This window comes from Ambystoma mexicanum, chromosome 7q (genome assembly GCF_040938575.1).
Source record: "Ambystoma mexicanum isolate Mex_15411 chromosome 7q, UKY_AmexF1_1, whole genome shotgun sequence".
NCBI lineage: Eukaryota > Metazoa > Chordata > Amphibia > Caudata > Ambystomatidae > Ambystoma > Ambystoma mexicanum.
In genome coordinates, this window is record NC_090941.1 from 370017636 (window position 1) to 370041679 (window position 24044).

Genomic DNA, 24044 nt, shown 5'->3' on the forward strand with positions numbered 1-24044 from the left:
TCGCTGGTAGTGCATGCGACAGACATTGCTGATCTAATCACTGACGATAATCTAGACTTCCTGGCCATCGCTGAATCCTGGCTGCATGCTTCAGCAGGACCATCAATCCTACTCGCTGTGCCAGATAATTACACAATTATAAGAGAGGACAGAGTAGATGCCAGAGGCGGCGGAATCACCATCATACTCAAATCAAACCTAGACCTTAGATTAGCCACTTCGTATAAACTCTCATCTAGAGAACTAGTGACTGCCAAAATACCAACTGACAACTCCCAAATTATAACAATCCAGATAGTATACAGACCGCCTGGGTCTATAGGCACCTTTGAGGACGATTTGTTGCTACTAATGAAAGACAATGTCAAAACATCATCCCAAATCCTATTACTAGGTGATTTTAATCTGGGACTGAACAACCCTAATGATCGCCAAGCACTAATAATTGCAAACACAATGTAAGAACAAGGTTTCAACCTAAAAATTACCAACCTACCCACAACAAAGGTACGACCCTTGATTGGGTAGCCAACCTTAATTGCGACACCTTAATTACCGCTACCACTCCCCAATCTTGGACAGATCACTATCTTCTATCATTTACCTCCCAATAAACCCTCAAAAAAATAAACTAAACCTAGCAGTACCTCCATGTCAGACAATGAACAAACATAACATCACGGTAGAGCCTATCCTGCCACTTGTGATTCCTACTCTAAATGTATCAAAGGACATCACTGACCCTGACAAACTAGTAGAGGTATACAACTCCTCTATGACAAAAGCCCTGGATATCATTTCCCCCGCCCTCAAATGGCGCAAAGGCAAACCAAGAGCGCATCTGAACTCTTGGTTTACCCCTGAATTAAAATATATGTGGGTGGAAAAAAGAAAGTTAGAATCTATTTGGAAGCTCAGCCACTCTGCGGAGAACAAAACGAATCTAAGGAATATATCGCTAAATACAAGGAAGACATACTGAGCACTAAACGGGAATCATACAATAATAAAAGTAATCAGACCAGCTCCAGCACCAAAAAGCTATTTGTGATCCTTAAAGAGATGGAGACACCTATTACCCCAGTGGATACATGCGTAAAGGACCAACTCTGCTGCACAAATATTCAGAATGCTCTCACCAACAAAATAGCCACTCTGTAATCCAAAATCTCTGAAAAACAAAAAAACGTATAATACATAAGCAACATCCACCACGACACAAAACCGAATACTAATCCACCCCAGGACTTTACATTTTCAAAAATTTCCTTCTTGGAGGTACAAAAAATCATCGCCTCCCTCAAACCCACATGATGCCAAGGCGATAGCTGCCCAGTGCAAATAATTAAAGACGCTGCAAGAGATCTTGCATCTTTCATATACAAACTAATCAATGCCTCATTTACATCAGGTATAGTACCTAGTAACCTAAAGGAATCCTGGGTTTTAACCCTACTTAAAAAACAATCGCTGGACCCAACCATCCATACAAATTATAGGCCAATTACGACAGACCCTTTCTTATCAAAGATTATGGACAGAGTAGTCTATGAACAGATCCAAAAATATCTAGATATTCACCACCTTTTAGGGACTGCCCAATCGTGATTTAGACTTCAACATGGGACTGAAACCACGCTCATCGACCTAAAAGCTCAGATTGACGAACTGAAGGACAATGGGAAAATGGCCCTACTACTATTATTGAACCTATCAGCAGCATTTGATTAGGTTAACCATAAGGTGCTATGCAACCACCTCACATCTGCAGCCCACTTCTCCCAGAATGCCATTACTTGGATTAACTCTTTTCAAAATAATAGGACAATGAGAGTCTTCTCCCCTTCAGCAGCAGCCAACCATATTCCCATCACACGTTGAGTCCCCCAAGGCTCCTGTGTATCACCTTCTATATACAACATCTTCACGAAGCCCTTGTTCGATAAACTGGATTGTCTGGGTATCACGTACGCCAACTACGCAGATGACACCTAGATCCTCCTTCAGTTGTCGGGCACTTATGAGGATAATGTAGAATTAGTGAACAAAATGTATCTCATCATTCAGGCATGGATGGCCACACATGGCCTCTGCCTGAATGATGACAGAACGGAACTGCTGATTGTAGGCTCTACAGCTAACCTAGAAAAACTGAACTCAGACTACACCTCTTTCAAAATCGATTGGGAACAAGATCCCAGTGGCCAAAGAGGTAAAAGCTCTAGGTTTCTATCTCAATGCAACCTTAAATCTACATAAACAGGTGAATGTCACGCTCTAAGCCACGGCATATACCGGGAAACTAATCAGGGCATGCAATCCCCTGCTCTCTAAGCAAAGCTGTATTACACTAGCCAGAGGATTAATACTGTCCTAGTAAAATTATTGCAATGGACTCTATTTTGGAGCCAGTAAATATGTGCTCAATAAGCTCCAAACCTTGCAAAACAATGCTCTCAGATCAGCTCTGAGCATCTAAAGGAGAGCTAACATATCTGAAACAAGTAGAAAATATAAATGGTTGTCAATCAAGGACAAGATTCAACTCAAAATGATGTCACTCACTTATAAAGCACTAAATCATGCAGCCCCCCTGTACCTAACAGAAACGTTTAAATTAAATCCATCTACCCGAGCCACCAGGTCAACTAATACACTCATCTTAATAGTCCCAAAATATAAATTACAAAAATCTGGTGGGATTAGTTTCCCAGTCATGTCTGGCCAGCTATTGAACTTGCTCCCTCTATCCTTAACAAAAATTGAACTCATTTGTTAACTTCAGAATAAACTCCATCAAGCGGCTAACCGAGTAGTATTAACTTTAATACTCCCCTCTCCCATACTATACCTCCAATCCTAACCTATGACTGTAAAAACGTGAATAACGTAGTATCCTTAGTATTGCTTATCCTGTAATTATGTAATTATGATTTTTAAATTCTGTTTTATATATCGTCTGTATGTCTGTAACATCTGCAATGGTCGAATGCGCCCAGATACCCCTGGGTTAAGGTGCGCTATAGAAATAAATCGGTGTAGTACATAGCAGTCGGGTCTTGGAATCCAAAGTGTCAACACGGCAAGTGTTTTAGTCAAATCTGCCAGTGTGCTTGATGATTAATCAGAGCCAGAAGAGTGGAGAAATGTCCACATATTTAATGAAAATTGACTGGTAGGTGTTATCGGTACCTTTCTGGCCTTTTCAGGACAGAATAACCTTGAGGTTTCACCCTTACCCTTGTTTCTTAGCACAGACACATGACATTACTTTCTTTCACCTACAATCTCAATTTCCAAAATGGCTCTGGGTGTTGACATATGTGGTTTGTTTCCAGGGAGAGTGGTTTTGCAGTATGCCAACAATATTGATAATCAGTTATAGTTTTAAGTCAGAATGGGTGAACACTGTGGACTACTTCCATGCTTATCAATCGCTATGCCACCTCGTTAGAGATCACAAGCGAATGGGGATCATTGCACCATATCTGAACATCTAGCCATCTAATAATGTAAGCAGTGATTTTCTTAGTTTCAGATTAGACATGTGTCCTGCAAGGCAAATACATGCCTGGAGAGGAATTATTAGGAAGGAAAAGGCCTTCTGCAGATTTTGTTAAGATCTAGATGTGGAAGAATCCATGCAGCATCTATTGCTAAATTGTAAGTCTTTGATCGCCTGTCAACAAATGATTTTTGGGAAGTTTATTCCCAAATTGAATGATATCAACTTGAGACTTTATGGGTCAAACTGTTAAGCGGCCACCCCACCTTGGTAGTTACTGCTGTCATGGGATTTTATAAGGAGTTTAAATGTGGGTAATAGATTGGAGGTAGCATATGGAAGTAGATTATCATTGATGAAGCTCAAAATCAGGGAAGAAGGTATTTACGTTTTTTTTTTAAGCTTGACAATTATTGTGCAATCTTCTTATTATTGGCTAATTGTTTTATTCACTTTTCATCTACCTGTCACTATTTGAAGATGAATAGTTCGGTAGTTGGTTATGCTTTGTTTTTCTTTATTTCTATCTTTGAAAAAGTCGGGTCTTGGAATCCAAAGTGATTTTGCAAAAGGTTGAATTCTAATTAAACCATGTGTAGATAAATATATTTTAAAAAAATTAAAAACAGTTATATTGTTGGCATGGGCTGGGGGGTGTGAGGCAAAGGCAGTGCCCAGGGACAGAATTGCAGTGGGATCAGAAGTTGTTGGGCTGATGCTCCAACAATCTTAGTGCTAGCTAAGGCCAAGTATAAGAGAGGCATATGTGAAGAGTGTTCACCAACACCCCTGAGAGATAAGTGAGACATTGGGACATAGAAAGCCAAGGGAGACAAGAGGAAAATAAGTCAGGTTTTTAAACTTGAGATACTTTTGGAACGTTGACAAGAAGGGCGTGAACTGAAGCCGGGAGAACTGTTTTCTAGCAATGAGTTTTGGACACAAAACCAGGAGGGATTCCTGGAAACCCTGAGTGAGATCGGGGTGAATAACTCTAAAGGCAGGACACTCTGCCTCATTTTCTTTTATGGTTTTCTAAGTGGTATTGCCAGTTCAGAGGATAGGTTTGGAGAGGTGACAATGTTTTCTTATTTTTGACTATTGATGAGCATAACATAGTTTGTTAGGAAAGAAATTCCCCCTTTAGCAATAGAGCTAGAAAGGCGTTTTTTTCTTTAAGTTAAATAAAACCCTTCGATACCACATCCTCTGGTCCAAGTCCTCCTTTTTGAAAAAAAGGCCATCCAGGCCGTGCGAGTGCCCCCATTGCGCCCGCACCTTCCTCCTGCTTTTAACTCCCTCCGGCCACCTCCCAGGCCCTCCCACCCCTGTGATTGGCTATGTGCTCCGTAGCTTCGGCGGGTCTAGTGAGCCTGACCCTAGACCTGCCTCCATTACTACTGGAGCCTAGCAGGTGAGTGGGGCTCTTAGAGCGACCCCATTTTTTGAAAAAAAAGGCCATCCAGGCTGTGTGAGTGCCCCCATTGCCGCCCGCACCTTCCTCCTGCTTCTCCCTCCCTCTGCCCGTCTCCCAGGCCCTCCCACCCCTGTGATTGGCTATGTGCTCCATAGTTTTGGTGGGTCTAGTGACCCTGACCCTAGACCTGCCTCCATTACCACTGGAGCATAGCAGGTGAGTGGGGCTCTTAGAGCGTCCCAATTTTTTGCAAAAAAAAGCCATCCAGGCTGTGTGAGTGCACCCATTGCCGCCCGCACCTTCCTCCTGATTCTCCCTCCCTCCGCCCACCTCCCAGGCCCTCCCACCCCTGTGATTGGCTATATGCTCTGTAGCTTTGGCGGGTCTAGTGACCCTGTCCCTAGACCTGACTCCATAACCACTGGAGCCTAGCAGGTGAGTGGGGCTCTTAGAGCGTCCCAATTTTTTGCAAAAAAAAGCCATCCAGGCTGTGTGAGTGCACCCATTGCCGCCCGCACCTTCCTCCTGATTCTCCCTCCCTCTTGTTGGCCCACAGCACCTGCTGCTGTTCACAATTCTCCCCCGCCTCTGGTTCCCACCCCCTCCCGCCTCCCTGCCTGCACCTCATCAGGCGATTGGCTCATTCTGCACTCTTAAGCCACCTCCCCAGGGCAGCCCTCTGCCCGGCAGCCTCTGTGGCTAAGGGCCCCCAAGGCAAACGGCGGCTCCCACACTGGCAGCTCCAAGACGTGTCTGCAGGTGTCCGCAGGGGAAGCCAATGAAGCCAGCACCCAACAGACACCAACAAAACTGTAAGTGTGGCATGGGTGGGGTGTAGAGCAATTACTCTACTCCAGAAAGCCCTTGCCACTCTACCTTACCGCTACATAATGTAGACTGCCATAGAATTACAACATGCATACTTAGAGAGATTTGTGACCACCAGCCCAAATGCATTCTTGGCTGGACTGTAAATGTTGCATTACATAATGCACTAATATACAAGCCAATGTTAACTAGTGCCACACCTATAGAATACTGTCAAGATCAACCTGCGTCACCTTTAGACGGGTGCAACATTTTTTGCATGTGCCACACTCAAATGAAATTCTTAATCTTAGCCTGCGTCACATCTAGCCGGGACTATGAATGTTAGCATTTGCCACACTCCGATGAAATTCTTAATCTTAACTTGCGTCACATCTAGATGGGACTGTGAATGTTAGCATGTGCCACACTCAGATGAAATTCTTAATCTTAGCTTGCGTCACATCTAGACGGGATTGTGAATGTTAGCATGTGCCACACTCAGGTGAAATTCTTAATCTTAGCTTGCGTCACATCTAGAAGGGACTTTGAATGTTATCACGTGCCACACTCAGATGAAATTCTTAATGTTAGCTTGCGTCACATCTAGACAGGACTATGAATGTTAGCATGTGCCACACTCAGATGAAATTCTTAATCTTAACTTGCGTCACATCTCTGAGGGATGGTGAATGTTAGCAGGTGCAACACTGAGATGGAATTCTTAATCACAGCTTAAGTCACATCTGGATAGGACTGTGAATGTTAGCATGTGCCACACTAAGAGGGAATTCTTAATCTTAGCCTGCGTCACATCTAGACGGGATTGTGAATGATAGCATGTGCCGCACTCAGATGGAATTCTTAACTTTTGCCTGCATCACACCTAGATAGAAATGTGAACATCAGCATGCACTACACTTAAATGAAAAATGTGAATGATGACAAGTGCAACCCTGGAATGGAATTGTGATCACTAGACTGCCTCACATCTAGACAGAATATTGAAATAAGCAATTTCATAATTAGAAATCAGCAAGCCAACCCAGATGGAATAGTGAATGATAGCAAGCATCACACCTAGACATTATTGCAAGGACAGCAAGGCCAACTAATCAATCCACTAACAATTTTATCCCTCTGCAAACACCTCTCAAACTCTAACCAAACACAACCACAAGTCTAAAATGCAGCAATCCGCAAAGCTTCACTACAATGCAACAACAAATCAAACCACACATAGACTAGCACAACAGCACACAACGACTACCGACCGTAAAACACCCCAAGCCCAGCCAACGGACCCACCGGGCTGAGGCCGCCAACAGCACATCACTGCTATCTTGCACTTTTCCAGCTTATTCCCACTAACTCAACCCCACGCGGTACACATATCCTTTAACATTAACATTAACATACATATTTTTAAGCCAATCCCAGAAGTTGTGTGTGAAACATTCTAAAACCACACCATGTACAGAAGCAGATGACCATTAAAGCAACACCAATGAAGTAAGAGATGTGGATCTCTTGGAAAAGGTCAATAATACTAGGAAGCTCACAACTGGCATAGGTATGTACTGCGACAAAGTCAAATTCTCAACTTGATCCCAGGTAGTGGAGGGTTCTTGTAGCACAAGCACAGATTGGCCAGAACCATTAATTAGCTGGTTGTGGTGGTGGGACAGGAAAAGAGCTACCTTTCTATCTTCATGTCTGTGCCTTGGGTAATGTGATTTCTGAACTGGCGGTTCACATTGTCCTAGTGTTGAAAAGGCGACAGCACTACTTCTTTGTGCTTAATTTATGATAATTTGTGTGAATACATCAGCTATATCCAGAAAAAGTGACGCTGACAAAACAAATAACCCTTATGAGGCAGAAATGCATCTTGTATTTGAAATATCACAGCAGACAACATCCCCCACAATTATCTGTGGTTTTTCAAACCACTTTATTCCAGAGAACTATAGTTCGTACCCATGAACCCTGCAAATCAAATGCTACAGAGAATTTAAATCCCTATGAATGCTAGCACTATAAAACCCATATGGAGATTTCCACTCCTGACAGTGGGACAACCTGTGCATTCAAGCCAACACCTTATCTGTGGCCATTGACCAAAGGGAAGCACAAAAGGATATACACTGGGAAGCAGATGGGTTCCATGTGTTAAAATCATGGCAGAAATGGCCGTGAACACAAAATATTGTGGCAAAAAGGCAGTGGTTTTGCCGCAGCAATCCATGTTAAGTAATGTTATGTTGTTACTTTGCATTTATATACCACCTTATGTATCACTGGTATGATGTCAAAGCACTGGCAGGTTGAACGCCCTCAGGAACCATAGTTCAAGGCAGTAGAGAGAGAGAGAGTCATAAGGTGTGTGGGTGCACCGGATATGTGTACAGCTGGTGTGGTACTTGCCTGATAGCTGCTTCTTAGCGGTAGGTGTGTTGTTTGGGAGGTCAGGAATATGTGTTCATTCTGGAGGGTTGACACCCAGACTTATTTCTGGCTGCGTTAGGCCTGAGGAGACACTTAGGCTAGTGGTGTGTGCTCAGCTAGCTGTGATTAATTAGGACGATGAGGAGAATGGGGTGGGTGTTAGTATGAGAATAGCTATACCGAATGTGTCATATTATCGCTGTGTTCTAGTTGAGTGGTGGTATGTAGGAGAGAGTAAGCGTGGTAGTGTGATATGGTGGTTTTCAGTAAGGCTGTTCCATCCACTCTATACGTTCCATCCACTCCATCCGTTCTGTCCGTTCCATGTACTCCATCCGTTCCATGTACTCCATCCGTTCCATCCGCTCTATCCGTTCCATCCACTCTATCCGATTCAACTGTTCCATCCGTTCCATCCGATCCACTCACTCCATCCGATCCATCCACTCCATCCACTCCATCCGATCCATCCACTCCATCTGATCCATCCACTCCGTCCGATCCATCCACTAAGTCCAATCCATCCACTCCATCCGATCCATCCACTTAATCTGTTCCATCTGTTCTATTCATTCCATCTGCTCTATCCATTCCATCTACTTCATCTGCTCCATCCACACTAGCTGTTCCATCCACTCGATCTGTTCCATCCGCTCTATTCATTCCATCTGCTCTATATGTTCTATCCACTCCATCTGTTCTATCCACTTCACCTGATCCATCTACTCCATCTACTACATCTGTTCCATCCACTCCAATCTGCTCCATTCATTCAATCTGTACTATCCGTTCCATCCATTCCATCTTTTCGTTCAGCTCCATCAGTTCCATCCAATCCATCTGTTTCATTCACTCCTTCTGTTCCATCCACTCCATCTGTTCATCCACTCCATCTGTTCATCCACTCCATCTGTTCCATCCATTCTACCTGTTTCATCCACTTTATCTGTTCCATCTACTCCATCAGATCGATCTATTCCATCTGTTCCTTCCGCCCCATTTGTTTCACCAACTCCAACTGTACTGTCTACTGCATCTGTCCATCCGTTCCATCCTTTCCATCTGATTCATCCATTCCATCCATTCCATCCACTTCATCCATTCCATCCACTTCCTCCGTTCCATCCACTTCCTCCATTCCAGCCACTTCCTCCATTCCATATGTTCCATCCACTTCCTCTGTTCCATACGTCTATTCACTTCATCTTTTCTATCCACTTCATCCATTCCATCCGTTCCATCTACTTCATCCATTCCATCCACTTCCTCTGTTCCATCCACTTCCTCCGTTCCATACGTTCCATCCACTTCATCCATTCCATCCACTTCCCCATTCCATAATTCTATCCACTTCATCCGTTTCATCCACTTCATCTGTTCCATCCTTTCCATCCACTTCCTTTGTTCCATCCACTTCATCCGTTCCATCCACTTCATCCATTCCATCCACTTTGCCCTTTCCATCCACTTCATCCATTCCATCCCGTTCTTCCGTTCCATCCAGTTCATCCATTCCATCCACTTCATCCGTTTCATCCACTTCTTCCATTCCATCCACTTCATCCGTTACATCCACTTCATCCATTCTATCCACTTCATCCGTTCTATTCACTTTATCTGTTTCATCCACTTCATCCGTTCCATCCACTTCATCTGTTTCATCCACTTCATCCGTTCCATCCAGTTCATCCGTTCCTCCACTTCATCTGTTCCTCCCCTACATCCAACCCATCCACTTCATCCGTTCCATCCAGTTCATCCATTCCATCCACTTCATCCATTTCATCCACTCCATCCGTTCCATCCACTCATCCCGTCCATCCGTTGCATCCACTTCATCCATTCCATCCACTTCAACCGTTCCATCCACTTCACCCCTTCCATCCGCTTCATCCGTTACACCTACTGCATCCGATCCATCCACTTCATCCATTCCATAAACTTCATCCATTCATCCACTTGATCCGTTCCATCCACTGCATCGGTTCCATCCACTTCATCCGTTCCATCCACTTCACCCATTCCATTCACTTCATCCATTCCATCCACTCCATCTGTTCCATCCAATTCATTCATTCCATCCACTTCATCCGTTCAATCCACTTCATCCCTTCCAGCCGCTTCATCAGTTCCATCCACTTCATTTGTTCCATCAACTTCATCCGTTCCATCCACTTCATCCCTTCCATCCACTTCATCCGTTACACCTACTGCATCCGATCCATCCACTTCATCCATTCCATCCACTTCATCGGTTCCATCCACTTTATCCGTTCCATCCATTTCATCCGTTCCATTCACTTCATCCATTCCATCCACTCCATCCGTTTCATCCACTTCATTCGTTCCATCCACTTCATCCGTTCCATCCACTTCATCCCTTCCACCCGCTTCATCAGTTCCAGCCACTTCATTTGTTCCATCCACTTGATCCGTTCCATCAACATCATCCCATCCATCCACTTCATCCATTACACCTACTGCATCCAATTCATCCTCTTCATTTGTTTCATCCACTGCATCCATTTCATCCACTGCATCTGTTTCACCTATTGTATCTGTTTCATTCATTTCGTCCACTTCATTCCTTTCATCCACTTGATTGGTTCTGTTCAGTTTATCCATTTTAATTTACCCTGGCAGTTTTAGTTTTCCATTTTTCTCAATCGGGTCTTGGTGCTGGATTGCTATTTTTGATTCAGCGTCCTTGGTTTACGGTTTATTGTTGCTGTTTATACTGTTTTTGTTAAGAGTCGATTTTTAGGGGAAGAGCCACATTTTCAGTAATTAGCGGAAAGACATGAGGTCTTCAGTGAGTCGGAGTGTGGGGTGGAAGTGAATTCCAGAGAGTGGGGGCCAGGGCTGAGAAAGATGATCCACCTAACCTAACTGAGTTGGTTTTTGGTATCACTAGGAGGTGGGCAGAGCTTGATCTTAGAGTGCATGGTGGATGGTAGGTTCTTAGTTTCCCTGAAGATATTGAGGTCCGGTTTTGTGCATTGCTCGGTGTGAGATGCATAAGGTTTTGAAGGTCACCCTTCAGCCAACCGGGAGCCAGTGCAGAGTTTTGAGAGCTGGGGAGGTGTGATCTCTTGGGCCAAGTGCTAGTAGCAGTTTGGCTGCAGCATTTTGTGCTCTTTGTAGTCAGGTGGTACGCATGGACTCCGAGTTAGGGGGAGTCAGCATATTCTCGTCTTGACATTACAGTCGATTGGACCGCTGTGAGGCTGTTGGGAAAGAAGAGGTATGGAAAAATGCGCCTAAGAATTTTGAGGTGTTAGTGGCAGGATTTAGAGACATTGTTGACTTGGTGCAGGAGGGTTATGTCAGAGTCGAGAGTGCATCCAAGGTTTTTTTTTACTGAGGTTGAGGTTGACTGGGAATAGCCCATGGCAGATGGCCAAGGTAGAGGGTGCAGAAGAAGTTTGGTGTTGCCACACACCATGATTTCAGTTTTGGAGGGGATTAAAAGGAGGTGTTTTGTGGTCATCCAGTGATCAATGTCAAGAAGGCAGGCAGCGAGGTCAGGTTGGCAGCTGGGTTTTGAGATAAGGAGTTTTAGGATTAGTTAGGTGTCCTTGGCGTAGTTGTAGCACAGGCTATTGTGTGAGTGGATTATTCGTGGGAGGGTGAACATATAGAGGTTGAACAGGAGGGCTGAAAGGCAGGCTTCTTGTGAAACTCTGGTATTGACTGGTCGGGCGGTGGAAGTAAAGGAGGAGAGTAGGTTTATTTGGTTTCTATTGTTGAGGAAGGATGCTATCCACTTGAGAGCATTTCCACGGATTCCTAGGGAGTGGAGGCGGTCGAGGATGATTGAGTGGTTGATTGTGTCAAAGGTGGTGGATAGCTCATGAAGAATTAGTACAGCGCATCCCGCAGAGTCTGCAGTGTTTTTAAGGTCATCCCAAATTGAGGTTAGGGTGGTTTCCGTTCCATGTCGGGGTCTGAAACCTGATTGAGCGGGGTCTAGGAGATTGTTGGCTTCGACAAATGCATTTAGTTGGGAGTAAGCGGTTTGGTCGATGAGTTTAGCAAGGAACCTGGTGTTTGAGATGGGGCGGTAGTTTTTTGGGTTGTGAGGGTCGAGAGAAGTTTTTTTTTAGAAGAGGCTTCACATGAGCAGTTTTGAAAGCGTCGGGTAAAATTCCTGAGGATAGGGAGTCGTTTACGATGGTTCTTGTGTGTTCTCCTGCGCAGGTAGATGCAAATATTTCTTTGAGGGTTGAGGCTCGGCAGGGGTCTAGCAGGGAGCCGGATGGTTTGCGGGCAGAGAGAAGTTTGAGAAATTGGTCAGTTGATAATGGTGTGAAAGAGTTGAAAGTCGGGTGGGTTGCAGTTGCAGGTGGTGGGTTAGGTGGATTGTGTGGTGAGTGCAAGAGGGCCAGTTTGTTCATTAGAGAACGTGTTCTTTCGAGAGCAGTGGTGTAGAAGTGGAGAGAGATTGAGTCACAGAGTGATTGAGAGGGGGTTGATTGGGTGGTGGTACATGATGGTTTGGTGAATTCAGAGATGATTTTGTGGAGTTCTTTGCTGGGGTTTTCACAGTTCAGGATTAGGGAGTTGTAATGGGCTTTTTTTGCTTTCCGGACTTCGGCTTTGTAGTGGCGATGGTGCCGGGCCAAGGCGGATATGCTCAGGGTGGTTTTGTCTTTCCGACATTTGCATTTGAGGGATTTATATAGTTGTTTTGCCATCTTCAGTTCTGGTGTAAAGCATCTTGGAAAGGGGCCATGGTGAGCGGATGATTTGCAAGTGGAGGTGAGCGGGATTAATGAGGTATTGAGCCATGAGTCAAAGGTGTCAGAGGTTAAGTGTTCATTGCGTGGGCAGGTAGGGGGACTAGACTGAAGGGTAGGTCGGGAAGGATTTTTAGTTTCTGCCAGCATTTGCATAGCTTTGGGGGTTCTGGTTGGGCTACAGGGAGGGGGGCGGGTGAGCGAATGGTGAAAGAGACAATGAAGTCATTGTACCAGATGATAGGGGTGGGTGGGTTTAGATGTATCTGGTCGTGGGAGCTGAAGATGGCATCAAGGGTGTGTCCTTTATAGTGAGTTGGCCCGTTTATGTGGGTATGGAGGTTAATTGCATCTGGGTAGTCGACCTGAGAGTGGGTCATAGGGTTGGTGGGGATGTCAAGTCAGATATTGAAAACTCCTAGAAGTGTGAGGATGGTCACACCCCCGCAACCCCTGGACCCTTAATACCATTTAGGAGAGCAGGGGACACCCCCGCAACCCCGCTCCCCTTAAATGGTGTAATGGAGTATACCTTTAACGCGGCAAACCACAGCATTTTTGCCGTAATTTTTTGTAAAGGCAACATTTTTGCCACAATTTTATCACTGCATATCAGCAGATGACACCAAAACAGAACAAGCCTTTCAACACTTTAGCCACAGCAAGACTGAGGAATAAGAAAATCAAGAAGCACATTGCTTCTCAATTCCCCCAACATATGTGTGCAAGGTTTAACCAATTTCAAAAAAGAGCATAATGTCAGAAAACTAGATACACCTAAAACGGCTTACATGGAAAAGGAAAGAACTGCGAATATGGAAAAAAAGCAATGGGGGGGAACGATGATGTGCTGAAAAAAGGTGGTATTATGTAACACTGGCCTTCTAGCTGTGGGCCAAGCTAATGGACGTCTGGGAAGCAGAACACCCCCTTTCCTTTTCTGCTCAATTCATGTAAACCATGTTCCAGAGGAACTGGTACTGCATCCCTTTCTGAAAGCAGGTCATGCTATTAATTATATAAGAGTGTGGGATGTGCACTACATTTTTTACACACTATATACCTCATATAAGAATGAGGAATAGGCAAGGCCTATGCTGATAGGTGGAAAGATTATATTTGGTAAGGAAGGAGTGAAGATACGTAGTGAGAGTTAGATAAAGAGATAGTTAAAGATACTGATAGCAACAGGGAGAGGGAGACAGAGAGACAAAAAGAGAGAGAAAACAGGGTGAGATCCATGAGGGAATACAAATCACCCTCCTCTAGGGTCATATAACCCCAGTTAAGGAAGTGATGTACGAGATACTATCCTGCTTGTATCAATTGTAAAAAGTGTGCACAGTGCTATACCCCTATACAATTAATTTAAAGGATGTGTGGTAAAAAGCAGCTCACTGCCATATTCCCCTTACCTAAGACTGATCCTAGTAGTGGCATGGTACTTTAACTCTTGACTGTGACATTATTCCCAGAATAAGGATGGTACTATGACGCTGAGAATGTGTTGCACTTACAGAAATTGGAGAATACATATAACCGCATGCTGGGGATTCTGTAAATATCTCTGATATCTTATTGTTTGTCCCATCATGACATTTTTGACTTTGATGGATTACCAGCTATCCTTTGGTAACCAGTTTTCAAAGGAATACATTTTCAACCATAATTTTCAAGTCTTCGGATTTGTTGATATGATTCAACGTTTACTCCAGCCTGTTCCTCAGCTCATCAAACTCCAAGTAAAGAAAACCCTGCATGATATCAGCATCATTGTGAAACCAAAGTTATGAAGCTTCTTTAATACAAGATGAGGGGATAATTGGGGCAAGAAAGAGGTTAGAGGGAATGTATTATGGGCATGTGGTTTGAGGAAAGATTGCAGCTTTTGTGAGAATGTAGGGAACCTTTCTCTGAGTAGTGACAAGGGATTATGGTCCTTTCCCCAAATGCTTGGCGATTATTATTATATTATACATTGTGATTGATGCAGTAAAAAAGCCAAGTAAGATAACATAAAGAACACATAAAAAAGTGTAGGATGACATATGAGAACAAAATAGAACCCCCTTAGAGTGAAGTATACCTGTGGGTTATGATGCCTAAAAAGGGCGTTTTAGAAAATTTCAAATGTCACATTAGATGCTGAGTGCTGTAAGATAACAAAACCAAAATGGAGCAAACAACGCTAGAAATCACGTTTTAGAGATTCCAAAGTAGCCCATCAGTTTAATCAAAGTATAACAAAGAGGAGTGACAACTAAAAGTGTGATAAAAAAAGATGTCCATAAAATGATGTACTCTAAACTGCTCTCAAAGGTTCTATACTGGAACGGTATGTTTTAACCCTTTTCCAGATAAGCAGTACGCTTTGATTGCTCTTCACTGAGGCTATGTACATTCCCACTATTACAATCTGCACAACTCTTATATCCACTATCCTACTTGTAGAAATAATTAACATAATTGATGTTTGTTTAAACCTAATCCACCTTCATCGTTTAATTCCCAATGCCCATTTCTGTTCCTCTGCAGACTAGGTTCTATATACTCATGTTTGAGGCATAATACACCACTTTCACAACACACCTCTGGACTGTTTTACCACTACAGTAGAGAATGACACAATATTAAAATAAATGGATAAGCAGATCAATACATAAATAAATACATATTAAAATTACATAACTTAATACCTGTTGCCTACATCGCTCAGGGCGAAACACCTGGTGTGTTCAATGTGTTTTGGGGGAATGGCCTCCTGTACTCTAAGGTCAAGACATCTGCGACAGGGGCCAATCTAAGGTTGGTGCAACCCCAATGTCACAGGAGGCTACTATCATTCCTTTGGGCGAGGGGCAACAAAGGTCCCCTTAGTTATTGTGGGTCCTTTGTATCCTCAGACCTCCTCAGGGATCAGGTGCATCTTCATCATGGTAGACCGTGCCACCCAGTACCCAGCATTTGTACTCTTGAGATGAATCAAACCCCAGTGGTGGAGAAAGCTTTGACAGGAACATCCTTTTGTGTAGGATTCCCCACAGAATGTGTTTCTGAGAAGGGTTCCAACTTCATATATGCATATGTGAAGGCTATGTGGGATGAGAGTGGGGGTTCTAAGATCTAGTGCTTCAACAAGGCACTAGATAATGGGCAATTCTCCCACTGTGCCTTCTCTTTGTCCACTGGGAGGTGCCTTTGAGCTAACTATTAGGTCATCCTCTAATGGGACCACTGAGAATGGTGCGGGAATGATGGACGGGCAATCCCTAAACTCCCACGCCATAGTGGATTATGTGCTTGCCCTCAGATCCAAGATGGCCAATTACAGAGAAGACAGCACTGAAAATCTGAAAGCTAGCCAAGAGCTCACAAAGCACTGCCATGGCCAGAAGACCACAGTGACAGAATATACTCCAGGACAGATGGTCTGTATTATGAAGCCTGTCAAGCCCAGCACCCTTCATGGCAAGTACTGGGCCCTAGGTGGTGCTTGAAAAGACCAGTGAGGTTAGCTACCTCATTGATACAAAGACCCCAAGGCAGTCACACAGGGTATTTGATGTCACCGGCTGAAGCCTCATTACTGCCAGGATTCCTTGGTGATGGCTTACATGACTGATGATGAAGCTGAGTAGGAGACGGATCTCCTTCCAGACTCATTACATGCAAAGCCCACCTATGGGTCTCTGGTGGGAGTCCAGATCTCCCCAGACCTAATACCAATTGCAGGACTGCCAGCAGCTGCTGAATCTTTACCTGAGTCTGTTCTAACTGACTCCAGGTAAAATGGATTGGTGCATCCATGATATTAACACGAGACAGTAAGCTGGTGAAGAGGAGTATGCACCGGATGGCTGATAAGGTGCAGGACACCATCAAGGATAACGTCTGAAATATGATGGATTTACGGGTGATTGAGCATTCCCACAGCCCATGGGCCAGCCCAATGTTATTGGTCCCTAAAAAGTCCACGTTTTAAAAATCTGTTTTGTATTTGTTGTGGTTAGTTTATTAACACACTTTTTGCACATGGCAAAATACATAAACAGACAACACAATTGTCATAAAATACAGTACAAATCCAAAAGAGGAAACATAGATTAAAAACTGTTCTATAAAACTATTAGCCACACCCAGCTTTACTTGGCCTGGCTGAGTTAAATTCTTTAACACTCCATGAAGATTTTCAATCAATAGCAATCTTAATCATGGCAGTTTTCCAAACCTTATACACTGCAAGTGAAAGAGCAAGGGATGGCATGTTGTAAAAAGTTTTCCATAATGACAACTCATTCCCCTGTGTGCCAAACTCTACTCTCCCTTCATGACATCTCTTTAAAAATAATGTTTTTTAAGTACAGGGCACTTCGTGATAAGATGTACAATTGTTTATACGTCATACTCGAACAATCTGCATAATCTTCTCTCGCAGGGTATATTTTCCCTTGCACTTAATGTCATTGGAGTAGGTAAAAGATTAAAACCAAGCTTAAGTACAAAGTATCTTAGGTGAGGGTCCGCTCAGTTAACTAAATAAGAAAAAGGTTCAAGCCATGAAAATCATTGTTCCACATAATTGTTTAACAATCTTTTTCCCTGTAGATATTCAACGTTGTTTATCTGATCCCATTCAGCAGCTTTCTTAGTGAGATGTTTCTTAAATAGAGACACATTTTCTGAGTTATCCATGTCCAGCCCAATCTTTCCGGTGAATTCTTCAAGGGGTGAGTTCCACACTTTCAGAGTGGAATTCCAAATGTGCACTCCAGTTGTTTCGGATATCAACTGAATAGGATCTGACTGATGTCAATCCATATTTTAAACATTAGCAAACCTCTCCTGATGTTTACAACATACTAAGTGATAATATCTCCAGTTCTAGGCGTGTGGCTTCCACCAGGGTGCACTGAAGCAAACCTAGAGCACAACGCCTTATAGTGCCCTCAAAACACTAGAGCCAGTATGATTCTCTCTCAATAAATGTCTCTAAGGTAATCAGGATTGTGTGCACCATGCTGTAGCAATATTCCTTGATAAGGCCTTCGATGGAACAACCAGCCTTATCAGTTACCAATTTTCTAATTGCCTTAAATGTACTTAGGGACTTCCTTGTTACAGATTTGGCATAGCCTTTATCGAGCATTTTGGGGTGATTAATACACCCAAGTATATGTATGCAACCGCTCATTCAATGGTTTTAGCATCAACTTTCCAGACAAAGGGTATAGCTGACCTTTAACATCCAGTTTACATAATCTTGATTTTAGTCTTATTTATCTTTCAACCATTTTCCTAAGCATAAGTGAGTAATGTTGTTAATGCTTGTTGTGAGCCAATTTGTGTTCTATGAAGCAGGATAGTATCACCCACATACATCAACCAGCTGACATTCCGCTTCTGTATTTTGGGAGGGTACATATTAGAACGATCTAAAACTGTCCCCAGGTCAGCCATATAAAGGTTGAATGATCCTGGGGCAGTAACAAATCCTTGATTCCGGCCATTTTGTGTCTCCACATAGCCCGTGATGTGGGCCTCCACACTAGTCCTCACTGAAATTAATGTATTGGTGTTAAACACTTTTATCCAATACAGCAGGACTCCAGTAATCTTCCATCTTATCAGTTTTTCCCATAATATAGGTCAATCAAGCCTATCAAAGGCCTTGGAGAGATGAACGTATGCTATACACAGTTTCTTGTCTTTGAGTTCTAGCGTATAGCATGCCATATATTGCAATGCCCAGCCATTTTAATGTCTGCCCATCTTCTTCTAAAAGCCAGTCTGTTGCAAAGATAGAATTTGTTTCGCTTCACTCCACTGACGGAGTCTAGTTAACAGCAAAGTGCAGAATAATTTGCCCAGAGCATCTAGCGTAGCTAGCAGTGTGTAATTTGTCGGGGAGGACTGATCACCTTTCTTGTGGACTGGCAGTAGCAATGGTCTTCTCCAGGAAGATGGCATTAGCGCTTCTTCCCCAATCCTCCCAAACCACTTCCCTAAAATTGTACTCCACAGTCCAGGTTCATCTTTCAGTATTTTATTAAATGGCCCATCAGGCCCAGGGGCTCTCGAGATTTTCAGATTTGTAATCACTTCCTCTATATCATCCTCCATGAAATGCAGCTTTTTCTCACAGGATATATATTGATCACTGCCACCTGGGCATATGACGTCCCTGGTTCTGTAAATAAGCATGTATATTGATGAATAGCAATGCTCAATGTACTTTCTGTTATTTTTTGTCATATATGTTTCATGTCATTGTGTGTCTTGTGCTGCTTGGTGGGTGCCCTGTAAATGCATTATGAAAATATAAATGTGAATAACAACCATCTATCGTTCTATGTGATGATGGCGTGATGTAAAGCTATGGCTAATATTGACATGATGTTTTGTATTGATTGATTTTTCTACCTATACAGCACAATAATATGTGTGCTGTATAGGTAGCAAGGGTCCTAGGCCCTAATGAAGGACCCATGGTCCGAAATGCATAGGCCTTTTCTCGGACTTGTTATAAATTTGGAACCACTGTTTTATTGAATTAAACTTTTTTAAATTACACATTAGTGGATGATAAAATCGTTTTTCACCAGAAGGATCTTGAGTATTGAATGAATGACAAGATTTCTCGAAAGAAACCAAACCCTTTGTGGCTTGTAGTATAATTTAGCATGTTTTGGAGTGCAGCGCCACTGCATGAGATCACATTATTACTGTGATGTGGTACAGCAAGCCATGTCTTGCCAGGGTAACATATGGACATGTATATGAAGACAGGCTATCTATTTTAAAAGCACACCATTTTTTTTTAATACCTATTTAAAAGCACACCATTTTTTTTCTCACTTGCAATGCCTCACTTACAGGAGACACATGACATACTTGATTAATTAACTTAACTAACAAATACTAACACGATTCTAACTCCTTAACATTATAATGTGTTCTCCATGTGCAAAATGAGGCAGGCTGAGATTCATTTTTAAACGTGTAATTTTTCTTTGCCTTGTTCACTGTCTTTGCTGGAAGCAAAATTTGAATGACAGGAAATCAGTTAGATACAGTTGCTTTCTTTAAAAGTGAGCTATTTTTGAGGAAGGAGGAGGCGATACTAAAAATTTTGATTGGTGCTACGTAAACCTAGGGGAGTTAACAGAGGTTTTTTGGAATAGCTCTGACATAATTACAGGGAGAAGACATTTTGCGGAGCTACAGTGAGGTCACTTGGCTGGAGCTGCTGTGAGATCACCTGGCTGGGCTGCTGGGAGGGGTCGTCCCAGTTGCATTGCTGACCTTCAGAGACTGGGGTTTCCTAGTCACTTGGCACCAGCTTGAGAATTCAGTGTTCTCGCTGTGCACTTCAAAATTCAAACACAAAGAAGACCCTGGGCTCATTCATCGAAGGTGGCTAGCCAAGGGAGATTGCGTGTGGGAGAGCTACAAATAGCTGGTAAATATACAAATGGAGTGAGATTGCTGTGACTGCCGGACGAATGATCTACTATTAGGCAGGCAGTGTAGCGATAGGGAATTCTCCTGTGGTTAACTGCCACGTTATAATGTTGCAAGACAAATGATGTAATCTTTCTTTTTCTTGTTGAAAATGTAAAATTAAATTTGTGGTATTATTGCATTTGTTTCTCTTATGTTTATTTCAGAAAGGATTGTCTCGCCAGAATGGTAATGTATCATTTTGAAATGAAATTGTGATAGCACACAGTCTGCCTAAGAGTGTTTTTGCTTCTGTTCTTCATTTGGTGCCTCTAAAAAAAAAATACTCTGTAGGGGAGGGAATGATGTTTAATGTGCCAAGTTTCCTATACAGATGAAGCAATGTCATGAGCCATTATAAATAGTTGTGCGCGTGATTCCACTCAGGGTATGTGTGTGTGGCTTCTGAGTGGAATATAATGCAATATTCTGCTGAGCGTATATGAATCAGCAGAGAGAGGCCTATGGAAACATAGTCTCACTAATGTAAATAAATTAGTGATAATACCAGATGTTATTGTGAATACTATATGGAAACATAGTCTCACTAATGTAAATAAATTAGTGATAATACCACATGTTATTGTGAATAATTTATGGAAACATAGCTCATTGGTGTAGATAAATCAGTGATAACAGCTGTAGGTGGCAATCTATATGAAAATGTGGTGTTTCTGAATAATGTAGGCCCAAGCCCTCTCTAGTGATCACATGAACAGACCAAGCAAGAAGAAGGGGGTTTTGTATATTAGGGCCACAAATAAAAAATAAAGTTATGCTCATCACTATACCACAACAAAATGCATACCAACAAAATGTATTTGTTTACTGAAATAATGCATCATCATTATACCACCATAAGGCCAAACCCAATCTAAATGCAAGGAGTAGTTATTGCTAAATTACCTTTGTTTTTGGTGGTAAGAAAATACAGCTAGGCCCCAAATTTACACAAAATACCCTACAGGCTATTAGGGTGTGCCGCCCACACAGATTACTAACAAGCATTGGTCTCTTTTCTCTGCTGTATAGATATTTAACATACTTCTCCCATACAAACTTGCCAATTGGATTTGAGCAAGGCTGCGTAGGAGGGTCAATAATCCCTATGACTTCACACCAAAACCTCTTAGAATCGTTATTCCTAAGAAGGGCAAACAACTGGTTCCATTTAGCTGTCCTACAAGAGGACTTGTGCCGGTGAACCCAGTTTTTATATTTAGTCCTTATATTAGTCATGATCTTATTACATTCTGTAGTAGTCAAGACATCCATTCCCTGGAGCGGTTTTATTTTCCTTATCTCTTTTAATTTCTCCTTATTTTCCTTTAATATATTTTCATCATTTCTACTGTTATTCCTGAGAGTGGGGTCATGTATGACCAGTTTTGGAACTGTAGCATGCAATCTCACCATACCAGAGCTAGCTAGATCAGGCCCTCGATCCTTGCCACATGTGCGTGGTGCAATGGAAACCAGTGCCAAATCGTTGTTCTAGGCAGTCCAGTAGATCCTATTTTTCCCCTTGCTTTTCTGGATCTTATTCTTTATTTGAGGGTGTCTGATTTCATGAGTACTCTGAAATTTAATTGTGAGTATGTTATGGTCACTCAGGGGAGAGTGTTTGAATGTAATAGGAGATCATAATCCCTAATTGAGTTTGCAAAAACATAATCAATCCAACTGCAGCAGCACCCATTTGTCCAAGTGTAAGTTGCCGTTGAATTACCAACAAAACTCTTAGGGTCCAGAAACTCAATGCCCAAAGATGTCATGAACATTGACCATTGAGCACCTCAGTCATTTACATTCACCTTCAGTCTGTCAGAATCATTCAGATCCTTATGCAGCTGGGCTTTGCTGCAGTTGGCATTGAGGTCCCCTGCTATAATGATCCTACTTGCTGGATGAGAGACATTCCACTCCTATAATAGGTCCCCCAAAGCACATATGATTTCATTTGTTTTTACCCGCCTGGTGGATCACATATGGTGATCAATATATTTCCACTTACTGGGCTACATTTCCCCTAAAAGAACTGGACTGTTAGTAAATTGTCCCTTTTGCCAAATTAGTATGTAGGCGCCTTGAAACACTCCCAATACATAGGCCAGTTATTATGCCCCCTTTTGGTCTGCCCAGTGCTCCCTTCGTGACTACACAGCTGAAACATGGATAGCCATCATCCACTAATTATTTAATTTATATTTATATATAATTGGGGATCACATGCGTTCGCTCACGAAGGCCTATTCGATTGCCTATGATTAATCCAGCCATCCAGTGCCATACAGTGCCATCCAGTGCCCATCTGAGTTTCGTTTTGGCCAACTTCAGCTTCTTCACCTCAGGAATCTCGTGTATTTCGATGACCTTCACTAAACAAATGCATTCGTAGTGATGAGCTGCCACCTATGTTAGGGCACATGAATTATTTTTACATTTGCCACAGCTTTCTTAAGGCATATTGTTTTCTTGCTAAGCAATCATTTTATTTTTGACCTTCTTCATTTTTTCTTTGATAAGTAGAACTCCACATCTATGAGGACAGATGATTCTCAGTCATCTGCCTATTTGCCATTTTTCTCATTATTGGGGAGCTGTTGGGATGTCCTATCCCCCCTGTTGTCACTCAACCAAGGCTCATTCAGTATGCACGGTCCTTGCCTTTCTAGCTGTGCGGTTTCACAAACAACTTCCACTTCATGATGATCAGTATTAAGGCTCTCTTCAGCCTCTATTAGAAAAAGCTGACTGACCTCCACCTCAGGGGGCTACTCATCACTGTTACCCACGAATGTCAAAGACAATAGTTCCAGTGGGGCACATGATCTTTCCATATGTTGCAACCTCTCTGTGCAGCATGCTCCTGGTAGATTTCCGTGCGCAGCACCAGTATTGCTTTAAGAAGGGAGCTCAGTTCTGCTTGTGATATCATCTAGACTCCCCTAGGCCGGGTGGTGTTTTCTAGCGAAGTCAAACTCTCTAATGTTGATGGTAGTCCAATAACCTAGGGGCAATTCCCTTGAAAAGAAAGGGTCTTCCAACACTTCTTTGAATTGTCTCTGTGCTGCAGACCTCCTTCAAGAAGATTTTGTTGGACCTTGATGGGAGAGCAGAGCTTTCCAAAGTACTCTAGTTGTGAGGTGAAGTCAGCTGCTCCAAGGCATGGGCAAGCTCTGTGCCCTAACCATCTCCAGGAGTCATTGGGTGTGAACTGCTGCTTGAACAAGAAGTGTATCCCTGCCAGCTATACCGGTGCCCAGGACATCAACGTGTTGAAGGACCCTTGGAAAGTTTGTGCCAGTCTCCCGCATGTGTGGGAACAAGAGACAATGACTCATCTACCTTCTGAGAGCCAAAACAGCCAGGATTCTTGTCAGTTTTCCCTGAAAAGTGTGTTTTGAGCATGATAGAACCAGATAAAATAACCAGAATCCTGCAGAGCTGCCTTTGGCACTCACTGACTTTCAAACCACTTTTCTGCAAGCATGAACCAGTTTTGCTGCTGCACAATGCCATGTGAACGCATGTTGTTGCCTCAAATGAAGCATTGCTACATCTGCACTCTTCAAACTGCTGCTTGGACCTCCACTTCTTCAGCGCTTAACACATAGGCACTCTAACC